Here is a 27,802-nt window from a genome sequence, read left to right on the forward strand (position 1 = left end):
CTAAAATATTTTTATTGACATATTGTATTAGAGTAAGGGAAAATTTTTTAAAAATTGGTATAAACTTCTTTTAGCTGGGGTGGCTGGAGTGGGTATGTCGATAATGTCGATTTGGGAGCATCCAAATCCCACAGCCAACCCCACAAGCCCAGCAGAGGGGAAGCTTACACTGACTCCTTCCCCTTTTCCTCCAGTGCTATATCCTAGGAGGGCCTATAGGTCCCTGATTTCTTCCCTTTCGCCCCTCGTGGTATGTTCCAGGAGGAGCCTGCAAGCAGTCCGACTTCTCATCCCCTGTTATCTGCCAGGAGATAATAGCCATTGGCATCTCCGTGTCTTTCCAGAGGCCTCTCAGCTTCTCTGAACATCATTACACAGATCCATAGAGTTCAGAGCCAAAGACCCTTTCTCCAAGAAGCCCGCCAGAGAAACGCCCCCATTCTTGCTCCCCACCACCTGTGAGGCAGGGCCACCGCTCCGCAACGTGAGTAGAGGCTTCCTCATCCTCTGTACGGAATGGACACTCCTCCAACATGGCGTACCCCACGGGGAATCGCACCTCTGGCGCGGCCACGTTCCCCGCCTGACCACGCTGCCGATGGGCACTGAATGCCCCAAAACTTCGACTCCGTAACATGGCGATGTTGACTGTTGGTTGACTGCGGCTTCGAACGCGGTTTTGCGCCTGTGCAGAGCCACGCCCCTTCGTGTGTGAACCTCCCACCCAAAGCTCGAGAAGGGGCGGTGCTAGGGGTGGTGACCGGAAGCGCCTGCAGTTTTCGGCCGCGGTTTGATAGTTGTTGTGAAGAGGATCCCGGTGCTCTGTGTCCTAGCGGCGTGAAGGTAAAGGGGACCCGGGGAGGGTGAGTGTTGGGGAATTCTGTCTGGTCAGTGATGGAGTCGGTTGTCTGGATATAGCTGGATGATTCGTCTTTTATTTTTCAGGCTTTCCTCTTTTCTCATATCAATGTCAAGATCTTAAAGTTCACTCAGAGACCCACAGGGTTGGGTGCTTTATATTTTAAGTGTTTTCTAAGAGTGGATTTTTTTTTTTTTTTGGGTCCATGAGTTATTTAGAAGTGTGCTTTCATTTTGCAAAAGTTTATCTTTTTACTAGACTTCTAAGTTTTCTTTGGTTGGAAAAATGTCTGCATGAAGCTCATTTCTTGAAATCTGAGGGGACTCATGGCCTAGTCCTTGGTGAATTTTTAATGAATGTTCCATGTATAATTTGAAAATAATATTTAATTGTTTAGCTATCACTTGTGTTGTACAAAATTTGTACTTTTTTGTTTGCTTATTCTCTTACAGAGAAAGGAGAGATTAAGTCTTCACTGTGATAAGGATTTTATTCATTTCTTCTTCCGCTGTCCATGATCCAGTTTGAATTGTTTTGTATGAAGTGGTGAGTCTTAGATCGAGGTGCATATATTTGATGCTCAGTTCCTTAAGCACTGTTTGTGAAAAAGACTGCAGTTCCTCCACTGACTCCTCTGGTACCTTTGTCAAAAATAAATTTGCCATACTTTTGTGCAGCTCCTTCTAGATTCTTTGTTATGTTCCATTTGTCTATGTGTCTGTTTGCTTTTATCGTGAATGTACGTTGAATTTTGTCAATACCATGTGAATTTATATGGTTTTTCTTCTTTAGCCCGTTAATATGGGGGAATCCCCTTATTGAGTTTTGAATATTGAACCAGCCTTACATTCCTGGAATAAACTTCAGTTGCCTGTGGTGTATAATTCTTTTTTATATATATTGCAGGAATTATTAATTAATGCTTTTTTTGAGGATTTTTGTGTCCAAGTTTGTGACAGAGATTGGTCTGTAGTTTTCTTTTTCTGTCCTGTCTTTGGTTTTAGTATAAGGATAATACTTATCTCAGTAACTGAGTTAGGAAGTGTTCTCTCCTCTTCTGTTTTCTGAAAGAGATTATGTAGATGATATTTTTTCTTTTAATGTTCAGTAGAATTCTCCAGTGAAACCATCTGGGCCTGGAGATTTCCTTTTGGAAGCTTTTGATTATGGCTTCAATTTCTGCAGTAGTTAAATAACTGTTCAGGTTATCTATTTAGTGTCTGTTCAGAGTACCTACATATTTAATAGTGGGTAAATTGTAGGAGTCTATGTTTTGTGAGAAAATTGGACTATTTCATCCATGTTGTTGAATTTATGTGCATAAAGTGGTGTGCGATATTCCCTTACTTTCAGTGACTACAGAATCTATAGTTATATCTCCTGTTTCATTTCTGATATTGGTAATTTGTGTCTTCTCTCTTTTTATCTTTGTCAGTCTTGCTAGAGGATTACCAATTTGATTGTCTTTTCAACAAACCAGCTTTTAGTTTCATTGATCTTTCTCTATTTTCAATTTTATTGATTTCCACTCTTACATTTATGACTTGCTTCCTTTGATTGCTTTGGGTTTTCTTTGCTCTTCTTTTTCTAGTATCTTATGGTGGGAGCTTACCTTATTGATTTAATACCTTAATTCTTTTCTAATCTAAACATTTAGGATTATAAATTTACCTTTCAACACTGCTTTATCTGCATCCCAAATTGTGATATGTTGTATTTTCATTTTCATTCATTACTTTTTAATTTCCCTTGAGACTTCCTCTTTGATCCATGGGTTATATAGAAATGTGTTGTTTAATTTCCAAAGTTTGGCAACTTTCCTGTTACCTGTTATTGATTTCTAGTTTGATGCTGTTATAATCAGAGAACATAAGCTGTATGATTTCAATTTGTCAAAGTTTGTTTTGTGACCCTGGATAGTGTCACACCGGTGCTTGAAGAGAATGCGTATTCTATTAGTGTTTGGCTGGAGTAGGAAGGATATGCTCAGTTAGGACTCTTTTCTTGGTCCTTTGATTAAGGGGTGCAGGCTTTTCCTAGAGCTTTGTTGTCTGTGCCTGTTGATGGTTCTGAGTTATAAGCTTCTCTAGTGGCCTGTTTGTGATACATGTGAGGGAAAAGGAAACCCAGGAAACTCACTACAAGGCCGTGTTCCTTAGGCCCTGAGATCTGTGGACCGCGCCTTTTCTTTTTAACTTTGAATCTTTCTATTTGTATTTGTTGTTATGTCATTTCCCCCGCCCCCCCTCCCCGGTCTCTTCCACATTCATTATTCTGTTCCATCTGTATTTTCCTGTATTAAGTTTGTAAATTTAAATTTTGCTAGGGAAGCACCTGTTTCACATCAATACAAACTATGTTGCTATACAGTTATGCATAATATCCTGCAATAACTACTTTGAAACACTGCCTTATCTGGGAATGATTCTCATTCTGTCTTCCCTCTCTGTATATGTGTTTGTGTGTGCCTGTGTGTGTGTGTGTGTGAGAATATATATGTCTTTTAACTCTTCTTTATCTCATTTGCTAGGGAGTTATCTATGACATTGGTCATTTTAAAGGACCAGCTCTTTGTTTTCTTTTAACTCCTATTATATTCTTTTGATTTATTTAAGGCTTTTCTTAGTTACTGTTTTCCATTGGCGGGGGTTTGCTTAATTTTTTTTTTTTTGCACCCCTCCCCTTGTTTTTTTTTCTATGTTTTAGAGTGAATACTTAGCTCTCTTTTGTTCTTGTTCATTTTTTTATTTATTATTTTATTGAAGGGTAATTGCTTTATAGGATTTTGTTGTTTTCTCAACATGAGAAAACCTCAACCTCAACATGAATCAGCCATAGATAGGTATACGTGCATCCCCTCCCTTTTGAATCTCCCTCCCATCTCCCTCCCCATCCCACCCCTCTAGGTAGATACAGAGCCCCTGTTTGAGTTTCCTGAGCCACACAGCAATTTCCCGTTGGCTATCTATTTTACATATGGTAGTGTAAGTTTCCATGTTACTCTTTCCATACATCTCACCCTCTCCTCCCCTCTCCTCATGTCCTTAAGTCTGTTCTCTATGTCTGTTTCTCCACTGTTGTCCTGTAAATAAATTCTTCAGAACCATTTTTCTAGATTCTGTATGTGTGTGTTAGAATACGATATTTATCTTTCTCTTTCTGACTCACTTCACTCTGTATAATAGGTTCTAGGTTCATCCACCTCATATACCCTGAGGAAACCAGGGTTGAAAAAGACATGTATCTATCTCTCTTTTGTTTTATCTATTTATTTGTATAGAATGTTTACTTTGTTGGTCTTTGGGGGCAATTTGATACATCACCAGTGTATTACAGCTGAGCCATTAATCTTGTAGCTTCACCACTGTTAACTGGTTCATTTTTATGACACTGCTGAAAAATCAGCTGTTTCTATAGAGATTAAAGATAAAAAACTTTTTGAGAAATGTGCAAGTTCCTTTTGTATACCTACAGAAGATTTTCCCACTCTATTAGATTTTTCATCTCTCACAATATGTACTTTCTTTAAATTAGTGGTAACTGGTTTTGCTGTATTTTTTACCTTGCTCTATGGAATACATTCTTGGACTTCTGCCCTCTTGGTTTGTCCATGGCCATGGGTATCAAAGACCCTCATGCAGCTGCTCAAGCTCCAGGTGACGCCATCTGCACCTGTTATATTTATTTTTAATTAAAAGTAAAGCCATTAAAATATATACATCTCACTCTGTATACAACTTTAGCATGTTCCATGACTTCTGGTAAAAATTGTGTAGCCTTTGTATTGATTTCTGACTTTGATCCTGGGTTATTTAGGAAAGTGTTCTTTTTCTTTTTTCTTTTTCCCTTGTGGCTCAGTGGGTAAAGAATCTGCCTGCAATGTGGGAGACCTGGGTTTGATCCCTGGGTTGGGAAGATCCCCTGGAGAAGGGAAAGGCTACTGACTCCAGTATTCTGGGCTGGAGAATTCCATGGACTGGATAGTCCATGTGGTTGCAGAGAGTTGGACACGACTGAGCGACTTTCACTTTCTTTTTCTTTTAAAGCAGATTTATTTATTTAGTTATATAAAAGAGACATACATATATATATATATATATATTCAGTACCTTAAAATTCATCAATTTGAAGTGTACGGTTCAGTGATTTTTAGTACATTCACAGAATTGTTTAGTCAACACCACAGTGTAATTTTAGAATGTTTTCAATACCCCAGAAAGAAACTTTTCACGCATTAGCAGACATTCATCATTCATGCCACCCTACATCCCCAGCCCTAGGGAACTTCTAATCAGTTTTCTGTCTCATGTGTTTGCCTATTCTGGACATTTCATATATATGAAATCATAAAATATGTGGTCTTTTGCGACTGACTTCTTTCTCTTAAGATAATGATTTCAAGGTTCATTTATGTTACAGCATGTATTGGTACTTCTTTTTTATTGCCAAATAATATTCCATTGTATGCACACAGCAAATTTTGTTTATCTGTTCATCAGTTGGTCGACATTTAAGTGGTTTCCTCTTTTTGGCTACTATGACTAATACTGCTGTGAATATTTGTGCACAAGTTCTGGAGTGGACATGGCCTTTCATTTCTCTTGGTAGATACTAGGAGTAGAACTGCTGGGTCATATGATGACTGTATATGGGTAGCATTTTGAGGAACTGCCAGCCTATTTTTCAGAGTGGCTACCATTTTAAAATTTTACCAGTAATGTCTGAGAGCTCAAATTTATTCACATCTCACCAGCGTTAGTTACTGTCTGTTTTTTTAGCCATCCTAGTGTATTTGAAATGGTTTGCTAATGAATAGAACATTTTTGGTTTTGATTGTATTTCCTAAGGCATAATGACGTTGAACATTTTATACTAGAAGATAACATCTTACGTACTATATGCTTATATATACTGTATATACATATAGTATATAAGTATATACTACAGTATAACATCTTATACTATAACATTCAGACATCTACCAGGTTTTTTTTCTGGCTATGTTATTTGATAGAATTGTGTAAAAAGTTCTATAAGCATAAGAAAAGAAAGCATATTCTCTCTTTCTCTGACACAACGTCTTCTTTACGTGTTTAAAATTTAACCTATTCATACTTTTCATTTTATTTTACTTTTTATTTTGTTTACTTTCTTGTTTCTTTTTCATCTTGTTTCTTAACTTCTCTTATCTTAAGTTCCTCCTCATTTTATGTGGTACTTTCCCTTTCCCAACAAGGATGACTAAATCTTTCGTGCCTGGATTAGTTGATCATAATGAAATTGTACCTCAGCTTGGACAGGGAGACACCTTCCCCTCCCTAGTTCCCTCAACTGGAGAAACAGTTTCTCCTTCTGGATGTTATTGTGGTAATTAAAAATTTTAGTCCCAGACTGTTAGTACTTTCCTTATGGCATATATCTTCTGGCTTAAGAACTTTACTTAATAATTTTTTCCAAATTATAATGTTTTCAACATCTGTTTAATAATAGAACCATGTTTATTTTGAGCCTCCCACATATAAGTACCATGTGGTATACCATTGAGAATGTGAGCTTTGAAGCCAGGTAGACGGACTTCAATTGAACATCACTGAACCTCTGTTTCTATATGCATACTGTGAGATAATAATAATTACAGCGGGACACAAATAATGTGATTGATGTACACACTAAATGAGATACCTCCTTCTTCATATTACATGATTCCTTGTAATAACCATACTTGCTAATATGAATTAAATATTTATCTGGGCCAGTCTGTTGCTGAGTTCCTAAAAAACATCAACTCATTTAATTCTCACAGTCCCTTGAAATAAATATTTTTGATTTGTTTTAGGGAAAAGAAAACCTGAAGAAACATTTTCATATTCATATAGCTAAAGGATGACAGAGCTAAAAATGAAGCTTTTGTTAGTTTTAGTCTAAGTCTCATGGTCACACTCATATTCCCTTTTGATGAGTGACTTGAATAGGTCGATGTGAATAGGTTCAATAGGTTGAATAGGTTGATGTGACTGTCTACTCCACAGTATTCCGTGCCATAACAATACTTTGGTGCTCTCAGGAAGCACTTGTGGGGTGAATGCAGAATAACTGATCACGTGAACACTGTCTTTCCAGGTTTCTTGGAATCTCTGCTTAGCCCTTGGGACAGACCCTGTGGTGAAGGCTGCAAGATCTTCCATTTCCAGCATCAGCAGCTGTGGTTAAGTCCACAGGTGCCCACCTGACCTCGGGTTCCTGGGAAGGGCAGAGTTGTCAGCAAGAGAACCTGGGGGTAAAGCCCAGCAGGAAGATGCCAGGCAATCGGAGTGCTGCTGGGCCGTCCCTGACCCTGACTACAGGGGGACGTGACAACTCCTGTGAGGTAAGGAGTAGGAAGAAGCACCCAGGGACAGAAATTCTCCAGAATGAAAGATAATATCTCATTATTTTAATTTGTATGAGTTTTTTTTTTTAATCAAGCAACATAGTCAGGGGACTTTTATTGCTGATTTATGTATGTGAATTTCTTTCTGTCCATTGTTGATTTATTTATATTAACTTAAGGATTTTTACAGAGTTTTTTTGAAGAGTAAGTTTAATAAACTTTTATCATTCTTATATATTGGGTTGGCCAAAATGTTTGGGGTTTTCTGTATGATGTTATGAAAAAAACCCAAATGAACTTTTTGGTTAACCCAATATTTCTGTGAATATTTTTTGCCACTTTGTAATTTGAAATTAGCCTCTAGTTTAGTTATAAGTGACAAAAGGTGCCAAAGAGTTCTCAAAGTCTTCTTAAAACAATGACTCTTCCCTGATTTGTTTCGCCCAGATTCCAGCTCCCTAGAAGCAAGCTCTCTTAAACTTTTTAATGGATTTCTTTTTCGTTTTGAACATTATCTATTGACTTTCCACTATGAAAGGTAGAGATTTAGCTTTTCTGTGCACCTCTACTCATATACACATTTGCCTCTACCTATCACTATTCTGATTAGATCTATCGTGTTTATTATTGTGACTGTTTATGGTTGAGTCATGTAGTATCCATGCTTACTGTTTCTTCACAACTTTTACTTTTCCCTGGAATTAACTATTTTTCAATGGATTGATCATTTCTTTGCTTTACTGTATACATATCAATAAATCAACTCCAAATTCTTTCTAGTTATTTAAATCTCCTCTCTGTATGTTCAGACATAGACGTTAAAGAATCTGCCTGCAGTGTGAGACTCACTTTGAATTCCTTGGTCAGGAAGATCCCCTGGAGAAGGGACTGGCAACCCACTGCGGCTACAGTCCATGGGGTTGCAAAGAGTCAGGCACACACATAGTGACATCACTTATAAATACTCATACCATGTTTACTATGAGCCCAGCACTGTTAAACACACACTACATCTACTAAGTCATCTTTGTTACAATCTGGAGAAGTAGGTACCATTTTTATTCTCATTTTATATAAGGGGAAACTGTTGTTTGTTATTTAGTTGCTGAGTTGTATCCAACTCTTTTTTTTTCTAAAAAATTAATAACACTTTATTTCCTACCTTTACTTTTTTATTTGTTTATTTATTTTATATTGCAGTGTTTTTTGCCATACACTGACAGGAATCAGCCATGGATTTACATGTGTTCCCCTTCCCGATCCCCCCTCCTGCCTCCCTCTCCATCCCATCCCTCCGGGTCCTCCCAGTGCACCAGCCCTGAGCACTTGTCTCATGCATCCAACCTGGGCTGGTGATCTGCCCCACCCTTGATAGTATACTTGTTTCAATGCTATTCTCTCAGAACATCCCACCCTCGCCTTCTCCCACAGAGTCCCAAAGTCTGTTCTGTACATCTGTGTCTCTTTTTCTGTTTTGCATATAGGGTTATCATTACCATCTTTTTAAATTCCATATATATGCGTTAGTATACTGTATTGGTGTTTATCTTTCTGGCTTACTTCACTCTGTATAATGGGCTCCAGTTTCATCCATCTCATTAGAACTGATTCAAATGAATTCTTTTTAATGGCTGAGTAATATTCCATTCTGTACATGTACCACAGCTTCCTTATCCATTCCTCTGCTGATGGGCATCTAGGTTGCTTCCATGTCCTGGCTATTATAAACAGTGCTGCGGTGAACACTGGGGTGCACGTGTCTCTTTCAGATCTGGTTTCCTCGGTGTGCATGCCCAGGAGTGGGATTTCTGAGTCATATGGCAGTTCTATTTCCAGTTTTTTAAGAAATCTCCACACTGTTCTCCATAGTGGCTGTACTAGTTTGCATTCCCACCAACAGTGTAAGAGGGTTCCGTTTTCTCCACACCCTCTCCAGCATTTATTGCTTGTAGACTTTTGGATAGCAGCCATCCTGACTGGCGTGTAATGGTACCTCATTGTGGTTTTGATTTGCATTTCTCTGATAATGAGTGATGTTGAGCATCTTTTCATGTGTTTGTTAGCCATCTGTATGTCTTCTTTGGAGAAATGTCTGTTTAGATCTTTGGCCCATTTTTTGATTGGGTCATTTATTTTTCTGGAATTGAGCTTCAGGAGTTGCTTGTATATTTTTGAGATTAATCCTTTGTCTGTTTCTTCGTTTGCTATTATTTTCTCCCATTCTGAAGGCTGTCTTTTCACCTTGCTTATAGTTTCCTTTGTTGTGCAAAAGCTTTTAAGTTTAATTAGATCCCATTTGTTTATTTTTGCTTTTATTTCCAATATTCTGGGAGGTGGGTCATATAGGATCCTGCTGTGGTTTATTCAGCTCTTTGAAGCTCCATGGACTATAGCCCCCCAGGCTCCTCTCTCCATGAAATTTTCCAGGCAAGAATGCTGGAGTGGATTGCCATTTCCTTCTCCAAGGGGAAACTGGGGCATAGAGAAGAACTATCTGGCCCAAGTTAACACAGCAAGTAATAGTGGGGAGTGCTATCTCAACTCTGGGTATCAGTGTCTTCTCTTTGAAAAAAATCTCTCCTGGACCTTGTTGACTTGCTGAAGGCTGGTCTGGTTGCTCTCTCACCTTCACGCACAGCTATGATTTTGGTGTCTACTGTTCGCCATCTATCAGGAAATCCTTTTTACCTCTGTCTTGTATCAGATTCCCTTCCCTGAGAATACAGTTTTTTCCTTCGTTTCCTAGATCCTGTGTCTTCCTCTTTCTTGGTTTACCCCCTAATTTGGGGGGTGGGGTACATCCTTCAGTACGTCCTTGAAAATGGATGCATGACAAGTGAACTTTACAAAGCTTTGCATATCTGAAAATGTCATGTAAAATGTAGTTAGGTAATATATATAATTGTATAATGTCAGGAAGCATTTAACAAGAGGGTTCCTGTGTGCTGTTTTGGATCTGTCAGGGACCCTCTGGCCCTTATTGATTCCTGAATATTCAGCAATTAAGAGGAGAGGCACGCCTTTCCCGGGGCTGAGGAATCCAGGCATTTCTCATTACAGTGATAAGTACCCTCTTCCTTTTTATGAGCCAAATGGTAAAAGGTGATTGTTTGCAACTCTGTCTTTGATAGGGATCATCTTATGTTTTGTAAGCCTGGAATTTTAATCTTTGTCTTTGCTGAGAATAACCACCTTGTAAGACAGTGTATATGCCCATGCCATGTTGATTAAAACACCTTTGTTCCATCAGAGCTTTGGTCCCCGTGTCTTCCTTCCTTCCTTCCTGCCTCCCTCCCTCCCTCCCTCCCTCCCTTTCCTTTCCTTCCTTTCTTTCCGTCTGTCTGTCTTTCTGTCTTTTCTTTCTTTCTTTCGTCTCTCTCTCTCTCTATTTCTGGCTAATTCCTTGGAGCGAGGAGGCCCGTTCAGCTCCCTTTCTTGCCAGGGCTTCTAAGACCCTCTCGAGAAGGCGCACTGTGCCTTCACCCACTGGAGAGGGCGCCCGGTGCCTACGTGCAGCAGCGCGAGCCCTAAGAACAGGACTCAATTGGCTTTCCGCGTAAACCAGGGGATGTCAGCCTCTTTCTCTCTAATTCTCCAGACCACCAGGTTCCGGTCCATGGAAAAAAAAAAAGAAAAGAAAAGAAAAAAAAATAAAGGACCAACAGTATAAATACCTTTATAAAAATAAAAAGTAATAAATACCATGGAAATATGTTTATTTGGCCCTGATAATAAATTTATCTTTTTGGCTGAGTGTAGAATTCTAGGTTGGAAATCATTTTTGTGTAGAATTTTACAAACCTGTTTCAAGTCTAGTCCTTTTCCCACTCATACACACATTTTTTTCTGCTTTTCAAAATCTCTTATTTTAGTTGTTGATCCTCCATATTTTAAATTCTTTGCTCTACTGATTTCCATTTCTTTCTCTTTTGCTCTCCTTCCTAAAAGTTTTTTTTTTTTTTTTTTTAACTATCTCGCAAGTCATCTCTGTGTCTCTCATTAATGCTGTTCTATATTTTTGGAAGATGGAGGGATACTCAAGATACTGGGATGGTATCTTGAGACTGAAAAGTGAGGCAGGCAACTCTATATATTATAATCAATGGATCCGTTTATTGTTATAGGTAACTTACAGGGTGGGATCAGGGGGTCGATGAACCAGAAGCATTCACAACTGCCTCCTATATAGCTGAGGGACGATTGGGACAATTTCACAGTTAACCCAGGGTCTGGGTGGGGTACGTGCATTCCTAAGTCAAGATTTACGAATGGGCAAGTAGTCTTATGGGCACTGGGAATACCTCAGTGAAGGTCTTCATTATTATTTAAAGACTAATAGAGCCTAGAGGCCACAAGATCTACTGATCATTAAGCAATATCTATTAACTATCCATGCAAAGCCCTTGGTGACAGAGAAGAGACTTACTACACAGTATAGCCCTAGGCAGGGTCAGTGCGGAAGCCCAAGATGGCCTCTATTATGATAACAACTATACATACGTTTTTATATATATAATTTTATTCATTTGTTTGTTTAGGCTGTGTTGGGTCTTTGTTGCTTTACAAGGGCTTTCTGTAGTTGCAGTGAGTGGGGGCTACTCTCTACTTGCAGTGCTCGGGCTTGTCATTGCAGTGGCCTCTCTTGCTGTGGAGGAGGCGATCTAGGGTGCATGGGCTTCAGTAGCTGCAGTTCCTGGGCTCTAGAGCACAGGCTCAATGGTTGTGGCATACGGGCCTAGTTGCTTTGTGGCATGTGGAATCTTCCTGGACCAGGGATTGAACCCATGTCTCCTGCAATGTCAGGTGAATTCTTTACCACTGAGCCACCAGGGAAGCCCATGTTTTTGTTGTAAATAGCTCTTTTTCTTTTCAGAATTTTTGTTTAGTATCTTATCATTCTACTACTAATATACTAATATTATTATTCAACTACTAATATAATAGTTTTTAAATTTAATTTTTAAATGACAATATAGTCAGATGGCTCAAAAACAAAATTTTAAATCTATATAACATTTTAAAACATGAAAAGCTATATACAGTCTAAATTCTTCTTTTTCCTATCTATTCACATCTCTTTATTTTTTATTTTTATTTAGTTTTTGGCTGCACCATAGGGCATGTGGCATCTTAGTCCCCTGACCAGGGATTGAACCCACGCCCCCTGCAGTGGAAGCATAGAGTCTTAAACCACTGGACTACCAGGGAACTCGCTGTTTACCTCTCTTTAATACATATAACCAAATTAGTTTTCTCTGCATGAATTTCTTTATGTAAGTAAAAGCCATTGAGCGCACACTGTTATTTTTTCTTTTTTTAGTTCAGGAAAGGTATCCCATAAAACAAATTCTTATCAGTTTTTGGTCATTTTAAATCTTTTGGTAAAATAGAATGTGAGTTATAAACCATGCTGCCATGAACGTTTTTGTTCATGTCATGTCTGTGTGTCCACCCTCTCTTGACTGTACAATAGGGATGGAGTTAGTGGGTCCTAGATCCTATCTTTTAAAAAATATTTTTGTTGTGAAATATAACATACGTACAGAAAAGTGTGCAAAACAGACATGTACAGCTCAGTAATTTTTCACTGTGTAGGTCTAGAAAATGTCCATCGCTAGCATTCCAGAATTTCCCTACTTCCAAAGGTAATCACTGTCCTGACTTCCATGATAACTTATTTCCATTGAAAAGAGAATCACAAGCCGCAGAGTGGAAGAAGAGACAGACAACAGAGGACTTGTACCCAGGATGCATAAAGAACAGTAGAACAGTAAGAAAAAGCAGATGACCCTGTAGTCAGAGGGGTTATTTGAATAGGTGTGTGACAAAGGAAGAAATCCAAATGGCTAGTAACACCTGAGACGGTACTCAGGGAAATGCAGGGAAATCAGGGAAATGCAAAAGTGAAACCACAATGTAATCCTACCATACCTCCACCAGAATGGCTAAAATTAAGAAGCCTGACAATGACAACTGTTAGCAAGGATAAGGGTTTGTATCAGTAGCTCATATAGTCATCTCAGCACATATAGTTGCTGATGTATTAGCTCATATGAGCAGTCCATAGACTGCTGGTGGGAGTGTAAACTGGTACAGTCTCTTTGGAAAACATTTTAGCTTTCTTCATCAAAGCATGTGTAGACCATATGAAGAAACTCTTCTAGAAAATACCCAAGAGAAATCCTTGGCTAGTGTACCAGGTTGTTGTTGTTCAGTCGTCCAGTCGTGTCCAACTCTTTGACCTCAGGCATGAGGAGGCTCCTGGGCAAAGAGCTGGCAATGTTCTGTTTCCAGACCAGAGTGGGAATTAGGTAGGTATTTGCCTTGAATAATTAGTTAGGCCAAATATTTAGGTTGCTGGATTTTTGTGTGAATATTATATTTTGTAAAAATCTTTTGAAAGAGAATACATGCCCTCCAATTTTGACCTTAATCTCCCATATACCCTTTCCAAGGGCAGCTACAAGGACACACACACACACACACACACACACACACAGAGCTGTATCCATTTCTAAACTTCTAACAGTTTTCTCATTTATTAATGTCTTAGTGATAATTAAATGTATAGATAATTAAATAAATAGATGTAAGAAGTTGCCTCATTCTTTTCAAGGATGAATCTTATTCAGTTATATGGATATATCACAATATAACCAGCCCCCTGTTAACAGACATTTAAGACATTTCCAGGCTTCCCTGGTGGCTAAGATGGTAATGAATCCACCTGCAATGCAGGAGACCTGGGTTCCATCCCTGGGTTGATTTTTGATTGTTATAGCAAAATGACCTTCTTTGTGGGTTTTTTCAATTGTATAAGAATGCCTGTTTTCAGCATACTCAAGACAGAACAGCATCTTGTCATATTTTTCTTTTTGGCCCATGTAATAGGTTAAAACGTGGTATCTTACTGCAGATCTAATTTGCATGTCTTGTATCATGACTGATGTTGAATACATGTAATTGTGTTTAAAGACCTATTTATATTATTTTTTCTAAGCTGATTTTAAATTTCCTTTGCCCATTTTTCTATTAGGTTGTTGCTCTTTATATATTAAAGACAGTGGCTCTTTGTCTTTTATGTGCGTCCCAAATATTTTCCCTCAACTTCTCAATTGCCTTTTAAAAGAAAAATTCTGATGTTTTCTCATGCGATTCACAAAATTGTGCTGATCAATCTTTTGTGTCCTCCAAGTTTTGTGCCATAAGTCGATGGCCTTCCCTATTGCTCATCTATATTTAAAAATAAAATTACTGCAATTTTCTTTTTTTTTTCCTTCTGTCCTATTTTTTTGGGGGGGGTCATGCCATGTGGCATGCAGGATCTTAGTTCCCTGACCAGGGATCAAACCCGTGCCCCATGAATCGAGAGCAGGGCATCTTAACCACCAGACTACCAGGAAAGTCCTGTGCATTTTCTTTTTAGTGCTTTCATGTCTTTGGTTTTGCTTTTACTTCTGTGACTGTCTGGATTTTTGATGGTTGTTGTAAAGTCTTAGCTGGGGATCAGTCTTCATTTTCTTCAACATGGTTACACGTTTGTCCCATCACTATTTGTTGAATAACCTAGAGTTTCCCCACTAACGTGCTGCACTTCATCATATATACACACATTATAATATATAATTGTGTGTGTATTTATGAACCTTATTTTCTTCTATTGATCTAATGGTCATAGTCTATATGATTCTAATTCCTTTGCATTTATAGTTTATTCTAATAAATAGGTGGGCTAAGTCTCTGATTACTCTTCTTTTTCAGAAATTTACTGTTTCCTTGACTGTTTTATTTTCCATACACAATTTATAGTCTGCTTACCAAATTTAATAAGAATCCTCTTGTTGTCAGTGAATTTGTATTAATCTTGTATTTTAAGAGGGCCATTTGTCTCTTTCTAATAATTCAGATTTATTACTAAAGTACAATGTATGTCTGTACTTTCTTCAAGTAATCTTTGCATTTTCGATTAGCGTGATAAAGTTTTCTTCAAGTATATTTTTGACCTCAGTGCTTGTTTCTGTTATCTAAATGAAAAATTACAATGCAAATGTATATGAATGTATATCATTACAAATTGGAACTAAAATGAAGAGGGACACATAAGAGGTAGTTGGAGAGTGAGTTAAAGGAAAAGTGAAGAATCCTATGGTTCTCTTATTGTTGTTGAGGAGAACAATATAGTTAGACCTATCTATATTATGCATGTTAGAGAAACATGCGTACAGTTATGGTTCCCTTTCCTCCACATCCTCTCCAGCATTTACTATTTGTAGATTTTTTGATGATGGCCGTTCTGACTGGTGTGAGGTGATACCTCATTGTAGTTTTGATTGCATTTCTCTAATAGTGATGTTGAGCATCTTTTCATGTGCCTGTTGGCCATCTGTATGTCTTCTTTGTAGAAATGTCTGTTTAGGTCTTCTGCCTATTTTTGTTTGGGCTTTTTGTCTGTTTTTTGGTTACTGAGTTGTATGAGCTGTCTGGCTATTTTGGAAATTAAGCCCTTGTTGGTCGCATCATTTGTAAATATGTAAGGGAGCCAAATGCCTAATCTCAGTTAATCATTCATGAGACAGATAATGGGGAGTTAAAGGGTCTGTGTCTGGCCTTGTCCACAGATTCAGGCACAAGGAGAAAGCTCTGCATTTGGCCTTGTCACAGGTAAACAAGGGAGTCATTTCCAAGTTGTGTGGGGTCATGGGAGAGAGTGGACAGCCAGGCTGACCTAAGTCATGTGGGAAGAATGGTTCTTTGTGGTAAGTCATTTCTGAAAAAGGAACACAGATGAGGGGTGAGGATTTCTTGACTGTCACTGTTTTGGGGGCTTAGGTGAAGTTCAGCATTGTCACAGGTTGTCAGTTCTGTCTGAAAGCTTGAGTCTAGTCCTAGGTGTCCATGCCATCAGACACATGGCATTCTTCTGCCCCATAGAATTGCTGAGCGATGGCCAGTGGCAATGGTTCAGGAAGACATTTGGAGGTGTTCACAGGTGTTCTGAGTGTTCGATGCAGGAGCTGGGGCCCTCCCTGCTGTTTGTGACAGACTTCTTAGCAAGATAAAGGGGAATGGTGATAATATCCCAGTCATAGGTGTTGGAAGACCTGACAGTCAGTTAACTTTAAGGCTCTTGCAATTTGGGGGAGATGTGCCAGGACATTCTTCTTTGTGAGGAAGGCTCCAGGGGGTGGTTCTGAAAGGCAAAGATCATTAATGCCTTTCACTTTCCTGTACTTCTGAGGTCTAAGGTGTTTCCTCTTCAGGTTCTGTGTTGTTGCTCGTCTTCTACTGACACAAAATCATGATGGCCCATTCTCGTAGCTATGAATTCACCTAACCCCCCAGTTTTCTCCTACTACTTACCAGACCATTTATCTGAATGGATCATGTACAAGAGAGACAAGGACATTTTTCATGAATTCACAGAGATCCGTTAGGTTGTGTACTTTGGCCTGTGTGGGTCGCTGTAGGGGGACATGGTAAGCAGTGTACTGAACCAAGTAGTAATTAGTCTTTCGATCTAGGACAGTGTCCATCCAACGGGAGAATCCAGGTAGCTGAACCAGAATTAAATTTCAGTCTCTCAGGCTCCCCCACTGCTGGCTGGGCTGCCATCCAGAGGGTTAGCAGCCAGGCTGGTCTAGGTCACTCGGTGAAAGAAAGATTATATCCAGGATGTTCAACAGGGGATCCCACGTTGTCAAAATATGTCCCTTTACCCCTGATCTTAGTTACCTACCCAGGGAGTAGCTGAAAAGAGCTGATTCCTTTCCAGCCATATTCATTGACCCAACTGCCATAATAGGGTGTATGAACCAGAAGCAGGTAAGGGTGGTAGACTCTGAAATCCTTTGGAGTCCATTTAAAAATTTTTTTAAACATAGAAAGTTTATTTTTCCAATGATCATTATTATTGCAAAAAATGCTTAATAATACATAGAAAGTAAGAGCCTCTTTGTAATCTCATCCTGGAGAGTCTGCCAAAGAATTATCTGAAAATTTCCAGGAAACGTTTGGTTGATTCTTTCTGTGATATTAGAGGTGGTTAGCCTGATCCATTCTTTATTAGGTTCCTCATTAGTTTTTTATCTGATGATTGATTTTTATCATTGCCTAGATCATTAATTCACTAGGAGTTACAAAATCATAATATTCTGTCATTCCTTCTGGATTTATTGGCTGGAATGTTTCTATAAAGAAGAACTTTCTCTCATCAACTAGCTGTATTTTCCCTTTTTCTTTAACTGATAAAAAGCTCAAGGGGCTTGCCCCCAGCCAGGCTCCGGGTTTATGGATGCTGAATTTCCTCCTGTGTTCCCCTTAACAGGAACCCACTGAATCAGAGCTCTATTCTGGCCTGTGTTGTTTTAGCACTGGCATTTGCACTGTGTTGTTTTTATGCATTTCTAGTATCCCCTAAGGCAGCATTTAGTCACACTGAACTGTCTGGGCTGCCATATTTTCTCCTGAGGGTACCAATTATTGTCTTTAGGGCTCCTACTACATAGATTTGATTGATCAGTTCCTAATTTGAGTCCATTTTTGAGGAGGCCGTTCCAGTGCTTGACCATACCAGATGCCACTGGATGGTAGTGAGTGTGGAAGTCCGTCAGATACCTTGACTATCAGCCTATCATTGCATGACTTTTGCAGTAAAAGGCATACCACTCTCAGGCTGCAAGTAAATAGTCCAGGATCCTGAATACCTGACACTGATTAATTCTAAGGGCCACAGTGGAGTGGCTGGCGTCAGCTGAGCAGACTGAAATAGCAACACTTCAACGTGAAAAAATATCAACAGTTGTATGCAAGAGCATACAGTGAAATCCCTGAGAACAGGTTCTTGAGATGCGATGCTGTGTGCCAGGAGCAGGCAGGCCCACAATTCATGCAATGTGCTCTTCCTCATCCCAACAGACCATTTTTTTAGAAGGAGTCACAGTTTGGCCGGCCATGGTAAGTTCTGCATCAGTAAGATATGGTCTTGTAATTTGTGCCCATTCTGTGATGATGGATGTGTTTGTTGCCATGTCCACGTGATGATGGATGCAGAAAAGCAATAGCAGTGATCTGGGCCCTGAGAGCTCCATCAACAGTATGCTGCTAGTCAATGGTATCAGAGAATGGACCCTTACCATGAGACCTACATAGGTGATCCAGACCATTCAGTTAGCAGCCTCGATTTGTTTCCATGACTCACCATACTAAGGAGGGCCATCCAGCCTCCCAGCCGGTAGTCTTCCAAGTGGGAGACTGAACAACTGGACATTGGCTGCAGCTTCAGAGTCAGTAGATTATCAAAGGGAGTATTGGCCAGAGTTATAAGAATAGCCTTGAGTTCTGCCTGCTGAAGGGAGCGCCCACATCTATTCTCAGTTCTGCTAAGGTTGAAGAGAATGTTAGATTCCAGCTAAGTCCAGTGGTTAGTGGATCAGGTTCAGGCATTTGAGGAATCATCTATGAATCAAGTGCCCCACAAAGCCCAGCAGCCTTGCTCTATGGTTGGCAGAGTGGGAAATAAATTTTCCCCCAAAGGGATAGCTGTCCCATTTTCCTCTGAAGCCAAGATGCTGCTGGAGCCGGGCCAGCTGTGCTCTTGAATATACTCTTTCCGTTTGACAAATGGAGGCTTGTTGAGTCCTTCCAACCTTGTCAGTCATCGAGTCTGAATTGACCTACCCCCAGATGGGACTGTCAGGCTAGATGGACTCCATGGGTCAGGTGTTCAGTTTGGACAAGGGCCCAGTGGAAAGCTAATAGCTGCTTTTCATAGGGGGTGTAGGTAGTAGCTGTGTAAGGAAGAAGAAAAGCTGGTACCCTAAGGAGCTTTTCCAGATGGGCTTCCCTTTGCTACTGGCCCCAACAGGCAACACCGTCAGTTACACAGACTGGTAACTCAGCAGGGTCATTGAGGCTTTGAGGACCCTGAAGATAGAGAGCAGAGAATGTGCCACAGCATGCCGAATAGTCCTACACTGGCCCATTGGTTTGGCCTCACTCAAGGGACATCGCAGTTTAGCAAATATGAAGGATCTAGTAGAATGTCCAGGCAAGGCACATACTGTCTCCTTTTCCCAAAGAGCCCAGGATGGTGCTGGACTTCCTTTTTTTGCGTAAGGTTCAAAGAGGTAGGTCTTCTTTGACTGCAAGAGGAACAGAGCATCATGAATCCATCCAGAGGTCCCAGACAATTTATTTGCATTTTGTCAGGGCTTACCAGTCACCTCTGATGTGGCAAAGGCATGATAATACTAAGGGTGGAGCCAGTGAGACTAAGGCTTCTGACTGGCTAACCAAGACTTCATCTATACAGTGAAAAGGTTGGACAGCAGAGGGTAGAGGCAGTCTTGCTAAAGTCTGACCCACTCACTGATGGTGCTCTCATTACCCCTGGGAAAGCACTGCCAGCGTGTATGGAAGGTCTTGCCATGTGAATGCCAACTCGTCATGGTGCTGGTGTGAAGAACTGTGAAGGAGCGGAGATTTTAAGCTAACACGCTGGTGTGCCACAGTTTCAAGTATGTTGACAGAGGCCATGAGACCCCTGAGTCAGTGATGAGATACTTTATAGTTGCAGAAAAATCAGTAGCCATAGTCAGCATGTTTGCAGTTTAGGGGAAAAGAAGTTAAAGCTCTTGGCAACCCATGAAATCTCTTCAAATATAAAATAGAAAGAAAATGGTTTCGTTATTGAATAAGCATCAAAGCAGGGCTTCCTGGGTAGCTCAACTGGTAAAGAATCCACCTGCGATGCAGCAGACCCCATTCGATTCCTGAGTGGGGAAGTCCCCCAGAGAAGAAATAGGCTACCCACTCCAGTATTCTTAGGCTTCCCTGGTGGCTCAGATGGTAAAGAATCCACCTGCAATATTGGAGACCTGGGTTCGATCCCTGGGTTGGGAAGATCCCCTGGGAGTGCATGGCATCTCACTCCAGTATTCTTGCCTGGAGATTCCCCATGGACAGAGGGGCCTAGTGGGCTGCGGTCTATGGGGTCACAAAGTGTTGGACACAACTAAGAGACTAAACACAGCACAGCACACAAGCATCAAAGCAGACCACAGTGTGCATCACAAGCAGTTAGCTAAAGAGATTGCACAGACAGAAGGAAATCTCATTCATCCTTTTCTGTGACAGAGCATATAGAGTCCATTACATGCTGGTTTTCAAGACACATGATAATTTATCAAGTCCTCATGCAAGAGGACTTAACAGGATGATTTGTCCTACCTTCTTTTATAGTTCATCCTAAGTTCAGCTGATAATGGCAGTGGCTATCTGTGCTAGTTAATTGCCTTTATCCAAAGGCAACATTGAACTTCTCTTTTCTCTATGACAATCAGAGAGTTCCAGCTTAGAGCCATTCACCCAGGATAAGGTGACAGGGAGATAGCGTACCATCTTCCTTAATGTTTACATGTCAGTGAGGTGGTCCTTAAGAAGACTCTTAAGAAAATCCCAGGTCATTAAGAAAAAACATTCCTGGGTTATAATGTTGACAAAAGGCTTTTTTCCCCCCATTTATTTTTATTAGTTGGAGGCTAATTACTTTACAATATTGTAGTGTTTTTTCCCATACATTGACATGAATCAGTAATGGATTTACATGTATTCCCCATCCCTATACCCCCTCCCACCGCCCTCTCCACCCGATCCCTCTGGGTCTTCCCAGTGCACCAGCCCCGAGCACTTGTCTCATGCATCCAACCTGGGCTGGTGATCTGTTTCATCCTTGATAATATACATGTTTCGATGCTGTTCTCTCAAAACATCCCACCCTCGCCTTCTCCCATAGAGTCCCAAAGTCTGTTCTGTACATCTGTGTCTCTTTTTCTGTTTTGCATATAGGGTTATCGTTACCATCTTTCTAAATTCCATATATATCTGTTAGTATACTGTATTGGGGTTTATCTTTCTGGCTTACTTCATGCTGTATAATGGGCTCCAGTTTCATCCATCTCATTAGAAGTGATTCAAATGAATTCTTTTTAATGGCTGAGTAATATTCCATGGTGTATATGTACCACAGCTTTCTTATCCATTCGTCTGCTGATGGGCATCTAGGTTGCTTCCATGTCCTGGCTATTGTAAACAGTGCTGCGATGAACATTGGGGTGCACGTGTCTCTTTCAGATCTGGTTTCCTTGGTGTGTATGCCCAGCAGTGGGATTGCTGGGTCATATGGCAGTTCTATTTCCAGTTTTTTAAGGAATCTCCACACTGGTCTCCATAGCGACTGTACTAGTTTGCATACCCACCAATAGTGTAAGAGGGTTCCGTTTTCTCCACACCCTCTCCAGCATTTATTGCTTGTAGACTTGACAAAAGGCTTATTTAACTGTTTAAAACATTTACATATATTTTGATATACGTGTAAGTGGCAGAGGAAGCATTTACGAATACTAGTTTTCTCAAGGAAATACTCTAAGAAAAGGGAGAAGATCTCTTTCAGTAACAGGGAAAATTACATTTTTAAAAATCCTTGCACTTTCCCTTTTAAAATAACAGCACATTTTTCTAATTATCTCCATTGTAATTTCTACCTTTGTCTGGGCAGTGTGCGGCCACCTATAATATCTAGCAAGTCCGTATAATAGCAAAATAAAGCAGTTAGGAAAATCATCATAGGGTGAATTTTAAAAGTCAGTGCAGCCTTCAGAATGGGAGAAAATAATAGCAAACAAAGCAACTGACAAAGAATTAATCTCAAAAATATACAAGCAGCTCCTGCAGCTCAATTCCGGAAAAATAAATGACCGAATCAAAAGATGGGCCAAGAAACTAAACAGACATTGCCCCAAAGAAGACATACAGATGGCTAACAAACACATGAAAAGATGCTCAACATCACTCATTATCAGAGAAATGAAAATCATATCCACAATGAGGTACCATCTCATGCCAGTCAGAATGACTGCTATCCAAAAGTCTATAAACAATAAATGCTGGGGAAGATGCCGAGAAAAAGGAACCCTCCTACACTGTAGGTGGGAATGCAAACTAGTACAGACACTATGGAGACCAGTGTGGAGTTTCCTTAAAAAACTGGAAATAGAACTGCCATATGACCCAGCAATCCCACTTCTGGGCATACACACCAAGGAAACCAGAATTGAAAGAGACACGTGTTCCCCAGTGTTCATTGCAGCACTGTTTACAATAGCCAGGACATGGAAGCTACCTAGATGTCCATCAGCAGACGAATGGATAAGAAAGCTGTGGTACATGTACAGAATGGAATATTACTCAGCCATTAAAAAGAATTCATTTGAATCATTTCTAATGAGGTGGATGAAACTGGAGCCTATTATACAGAGTGAAGCAAGTCAGAAAGAAAAACACCAATACAGTATACTAATGCATATATATGGAATTTAGAAAGATGGTAATGATCACGCTATATGTGAGACAGCAAAAGAGACACAGATGTGAAGAACAGTCTTTTGGACTCTGTGGGAGAAGGCGAGGGTGGGATGATTTGAGAGGGTAGTGTTGAAACATGTATATTATCATATGTGAAGCGGATCACCGGTCCAGGTTCGATGCATGAGACAGGGTGCTCAGGGCTGGTGCACTGGGATGACCCTGGGGGATGGGATGGGGAGGGAGGTGGGAGGGGGATTCTGGATGGGGAACACATATGTGCCCGTGGCTGAATCATGTCGATTTTTGGCCAAAACCACTACAATATTGTAAAGTAATTAGCCTCCAATTAAATAAATTTAGAAAAGAAAAAAACAAGAGAGACCATTTACCTTTCTCAGATTGAAAATAGTTGACAGACCAGAGAGAAAGTTTACGTTTCTAAGGCATCTTTGCACCTCCTGATACCTCTCTTCCAACAGCTGCAAGGATCAGAAACATCATGTTCTCTTCTGACAGCACAAATATGTCTAATGTTTGAAGGGACCTCCACTACGATAGCTTGTGGTACAATACTGTCTGTCCACTCCTATCTTTGTTAACTAAGGTTTTTGTTTACAGATATTGCAGGTGTCAACTAGGTGTAAGGAGCAAAGCTGTATAATAAAGTTTACACTGGGAGGGGGGGAATAAAAAAATAAAGTCAGTGCAAAGAACCTACTCTATAGCACAGGGAGCTCAGCTCGGTGCTCTGTGATGACCTAGATGGATGGGATTGGGGGAAGGCTGTGGAAGCGAGGTCCAAAAGGAAGGGGATATATGTATACATATAGCTGATTCAGTTTGTTGTACAGAGGAAACTAATACAACATTGTAAAGCAACTGTACCGCAATTTTTTACAAAGTGCAATATACATGTTGGAGGAAAAAACCTTTAAATATGTCTTACCAGTGGTTATAGCACATTTCTTGATTAGCAATTGTGAAGAAGTTCTCTGTTACACATATGTTACTTTTATAAATTGTTATGTTATCTTTGTTGCTTGCTCTTTCAAATGATTACTTATTTAAGTACTAGTTTGTAGTTCCTAAATAAATGGCAACCCACTCCAGTATTCTTGCCTGGAAAATTCCATGGACAGAGAAGCATGGCAGGCTACAGTCCATGGGGTCACAAAGAGTGGGACATGACTGAACAACTAAAAAAAAAATAAAACAAAACTTATGAAGTCTTACCCAATCCAAGCCCAAGGAGTAGCTCTCTGGAGGCCTGATGGTTAATTTTTAATTGAGTTTTTTCTTATAAGATCCAGTGAATTTCTCCTGAATTCTTGTCTTTCAATAATTAGCATCACACATGCATAATTTAGCGATGCAATAATGGTTCCATCTCCCCAGATAATATTTCCCAGATGCAAAACACAAAGACACCCATAGTCATTTCTAGTATATTATTATGAAACACTCTTTGAAGGGTACAGATTGAACTTGTAGTGCTTAATGTATTTGCTTTAATTATTTTGGGGCTTCCCTTGTGGCTCAGCTGGTAAAGAATCCGCCTGCAATGCGGGAGACCTGGGTTTGATCCCTGGGTTGGGATGATCCCCTGGAGAAGGGAAAGGCTACCCACTCCAGTATTCTGGCCTAGAGAATTCCATGGACTGCATAGTCCATGGGATCGCAAAGTGTTGGACATGACTGAGCGACTTTCACATTCACTTAATTATTTTAAGTCTTAAGGAAGAACCCAGCCTCTGAGCCACTGCTTGCAGTAGTCCAAATCAGTCCAATTCCCATATGTTCTCAATTTTTATTTGACTTGAGATTCCACAGCTTTTAAACATTTTGCATGACATGATTCCATCCAGTTTGCAGTTGTATTATGTGCTTTTTTAATTATTCCAAAACACTTAAGTTTATTATTCAAAGTCTCACTGTCAAAAGAGTTAGCTGTAGCTGCTCCTGTTCCTGTTTCTTCCAGGATTGTATTCTAATAAGCCTCCTTTTGCTCTTGTACAGGCCCAAACACGTCCCTTACACAAATTGGTGGGAAAATTGTGCCTATGCCAATTTTAAGTAAAATCCTTTATTTTGAACTATACTGCTTTGAGAGGTCTCATTTCAGAAGAATAGCCTGTGCAGTTGCTATGGTTGTTAATGCATTCTGAGGGTTTGTCCATCCCTGGGGTTTGCAAGTTGTTCACTTAAAACATTCTTAATATGGTTGGCTTCTTGTTTGCAAGCTAGCTCTTATGGCAGCAATCAAAGATTCCAGTGTTTGATGTTTGCCTGTGCTAGAAATAACAGCCTCTTAAGTGAAGACTTAAGAAAAACTTAGTGACTACTAGATTATCCTTAGGACTCTGCATTAATTCTCTAATGTTCTTGGTATTTAAGATAAAACATATTTGTCACAAAATTTTAGTTAACATCTTACAACTGAACCTGTATATGTTTAGATAAACTAGTCACTATAAACATTACATGATCTGGAATTTGTTTTTATTTGGAAATGAGAGCTTTATGATTTACAGATTCATTAAAAACTGTAAACTGTTTCTGTAAAAAAAAGTCTCTGAACTTTTAGAGTTGCTTAGGTAGAGTTGACAGAAGCCCCTTTAATACTTAAATGCCATCTCCTAGTATGACCCTTGCCAGTACCCATTGTCTTCTTTGGCTTTCTGGCAGGAGAGTATTCTGCCCTTCTCCCCCCAGCCCTGTAGTCTAGATCATATGCCACACTACCGTCTCAGGACCTTGCTTTCTTAGTTATTTTTTTCCTTCCCTACTGTTTTGTGCTGCTTTTGACCTGTCCCCACCACCACCACCATAGCTTTTGACCTCATGTATTTGGATTTCATGGATCTGCTTCCTTGCAAAGAACCAACTCTGCCCTTGCTCCTGCCAATCCCTTTCCGTTTCCTCTCCAGCGTCTCAATGTCATCTAACACCAACCTCATTTTGTTTTACATATGTCAGCTCTGACATCAGATCCTATACTCTTGCTCATCACCCTATACCTCATCCTCAGCTGCTAACTTTGTGGTGTTTCAATTTCTCTTATAATCAGCTATTTTGAATGTTAATGGCATCTGTTATCCACGTGGGATTCCATTCTGTGAAGTGCTTGTTCTTATTGTTCTATCCATTATTACTGTAGATATTTTGTGTTTTCCTTGTTGATGAGTACCTTGTTTTCTTTTTACAAACTTTTTCCCTTCCATTCCCTCTAGCCGAAGGGCCCTGTCTACTGTCCTCTGCTCTTCCCTTCCTTAAGGGAATCTTCCATCCATTCTGAACACATTTTGTTTTCCTATTCTACTGACTCATAGTGATCCCTTTAGTCCTTGCACTAGGACTGTACCTTAGTACCAAAATTTACCTGTGTAGAGTGACATTTCTCACAGCTGTGCACTTCCTTCATTCTCAATATATTATCAACTGGAATCATCATTGCCCAAAGCAGATATTGTTCTCCAATATTCTTCACTCTGCAATTCCTCTTTTTTTCTCTTTTTGAAAGTGTTATTTAAATGCCCCCCCCCCCTTTAAGTCCCATCTATGTCACCACAAATCAAGTCCATATTGTATCCTGGTTGGATTATTCTGTTTTTAATGGGATAACTAATTCCATTTTTTGACAAGTTCATTTTAGGTGCTTCTGACAGATTTCATTACCTAAACCATGACATTTATCTTGTACTAGCCTTATGAAATAAAATTGCACTTACTACCTATTATGTAGCACATGATAATTAAACTTTCCTCTTAATGACAGCAGGCCCCTTATTGGCAACTCAAACGTATATCTGTATATCTTCCACAACTCATGTTTAACTAGAGTTTTCTTAAAGCTTCCTACATAGGAAATTTCTCTCTGTGTCTAAGCTATTGATTATTTAGGGCTGTAGGGCTCTATTTAGATACAGGCTTCACCTGTTCCATAAAATTGGGCCCTTAATCACTCCAGTATCTAATATTCTTTTCCTTTTCTCACCCCCACCATCCCATAGAACTCAGAGCAAATAAAAACTTTTCCCCCTTTATTTTAATTTTCAATTTAAAATTTTTGGAGAGATGACACATTGACAAACGTGGAAATGCAGATGTGTGAAAGAGTAGACACTAAAACATCTTACTCTCACCTCTACTCCCCAGTTCTCTTCACCGGGGCCTAACAATGTTAATATTAACACTTTGTACTTTCTTTCCAGAAATATATCTTTAAAAATAATGCTTTTAGATTGTGTGGTACATGATTATATTCTATCCTATACCTATGAGAGAACTTTAACAATAAAAAATTATTAGTATTTTATCCTTAAATACTTTAGTGGAATAATGTAGAAACCAGTTCAAGTGCTGACATCGATAGTTTTCTGGAGATGTTTCAGTGAGTTTTTTTTTAAAAAAAAGCATGTTAAAGAGAGTTCAAAGAAACAGATTGTTAGTAGGAAGGGGGGAAATGGCTTGAAAACAGGAAAGAATTCAGCCTTGTTCATTAATCACTCTAGTGAAGCAGACAACTCTTACTCAGAAAGCATCAAGGTGGGCAGCATAGATAATGTCTGCTTTTAAAATGCAGAGAAAATTATGGCTCCCTAAAGTTGTGGTGAGACTGTGGACTAGTTTTCAGAGCATAGTGCTCTTAACTGATGTATGAATCACATGTATATTTTGAACTGGCACAAAGAGCAGAAAGAGCCAAATTAATGGAAGGAGTGTATGTGAGTAATTATTGGATTGGGGAATAAGCTGGATATTTTGAGGACACATTCATGACTAGTGGCATCCCTCATAGCTTGGTTGTTAAAGAATCCACCTGCAATGCAGGGGACAGCGGCTTGATTGCTGGGTCAAGAAGATCCTCTGAAGAACGGATAGGCTACCCAATCCAGTATTCTTGGGCTTCCCTTGTGGCTCAACTGGTAAAGAATCTGCCTGCATTGTGGGAGGCCTTTGTTTGATCCCTTGGCTTGGAAGATCCCCTGGAGAAGGAAAAGGCAACCCACTCCAGTATTCAGGCCTGGAAAATTTCATGAACAGTCCATGGAGTTGCAAAGAGTTGGGCACGACTGAGCGACTTTCACTTTCACGACTGGCAGAATACAAACTTACATTCACAGCTATGTTTCCAGACTGACGACTATATTTATGTGCTGATGAGGAAGTCTATGGGCTAAGACTGTTAAAAGATAATTATTTTTAGCACA

The 27,802-nt window shown here is 39.7% G+C and overlaps 1 long non-coding RNA gene across 2 annotated transcripts in view; it reads left to right on the forward strand.

Annotated features, from left to right (window-relative positions):
* Positions 1 to 719: 719 nt before the first annotated feature.
* Positions 720 to 27,802, forward strand: part of LOC122689974 — a 34,002-nt gene continuing 6,919 nt past the window's right edge. Inside the window, exons 1-3 of one of the 2 annotated variants that reach the window (XR_006339955.1) lie at positions 720 to 843; positions 1,312 to 1,405; positions 6,980 to 7,226. This is a non-coding gene — a long non-coding RNA (uncharacterized LOC122689974). Of the gene's footprint in view, positions 864 to 1,311; positions 1,406 to 6,979; positions 7,227 to 27,802 lie in introns of both variants that reach the window. The other variant, XR_006339954.1, reaches the window with a different exon arrangement.

The sequence above is a fragment of the Cervus elaphus genome, chromosome X (assembly GCF_910594005.1).
Source record: "Cervus elaphus chromosome X, mCerEla1.1, whole genome shotgun sequence".
Classification (NCBI taxonomy): Eukaryota; Metazoa; Chordata; class Mammalia; order Artiodactyla; family Cervidae; genus Cervus; species Cervus elaphus.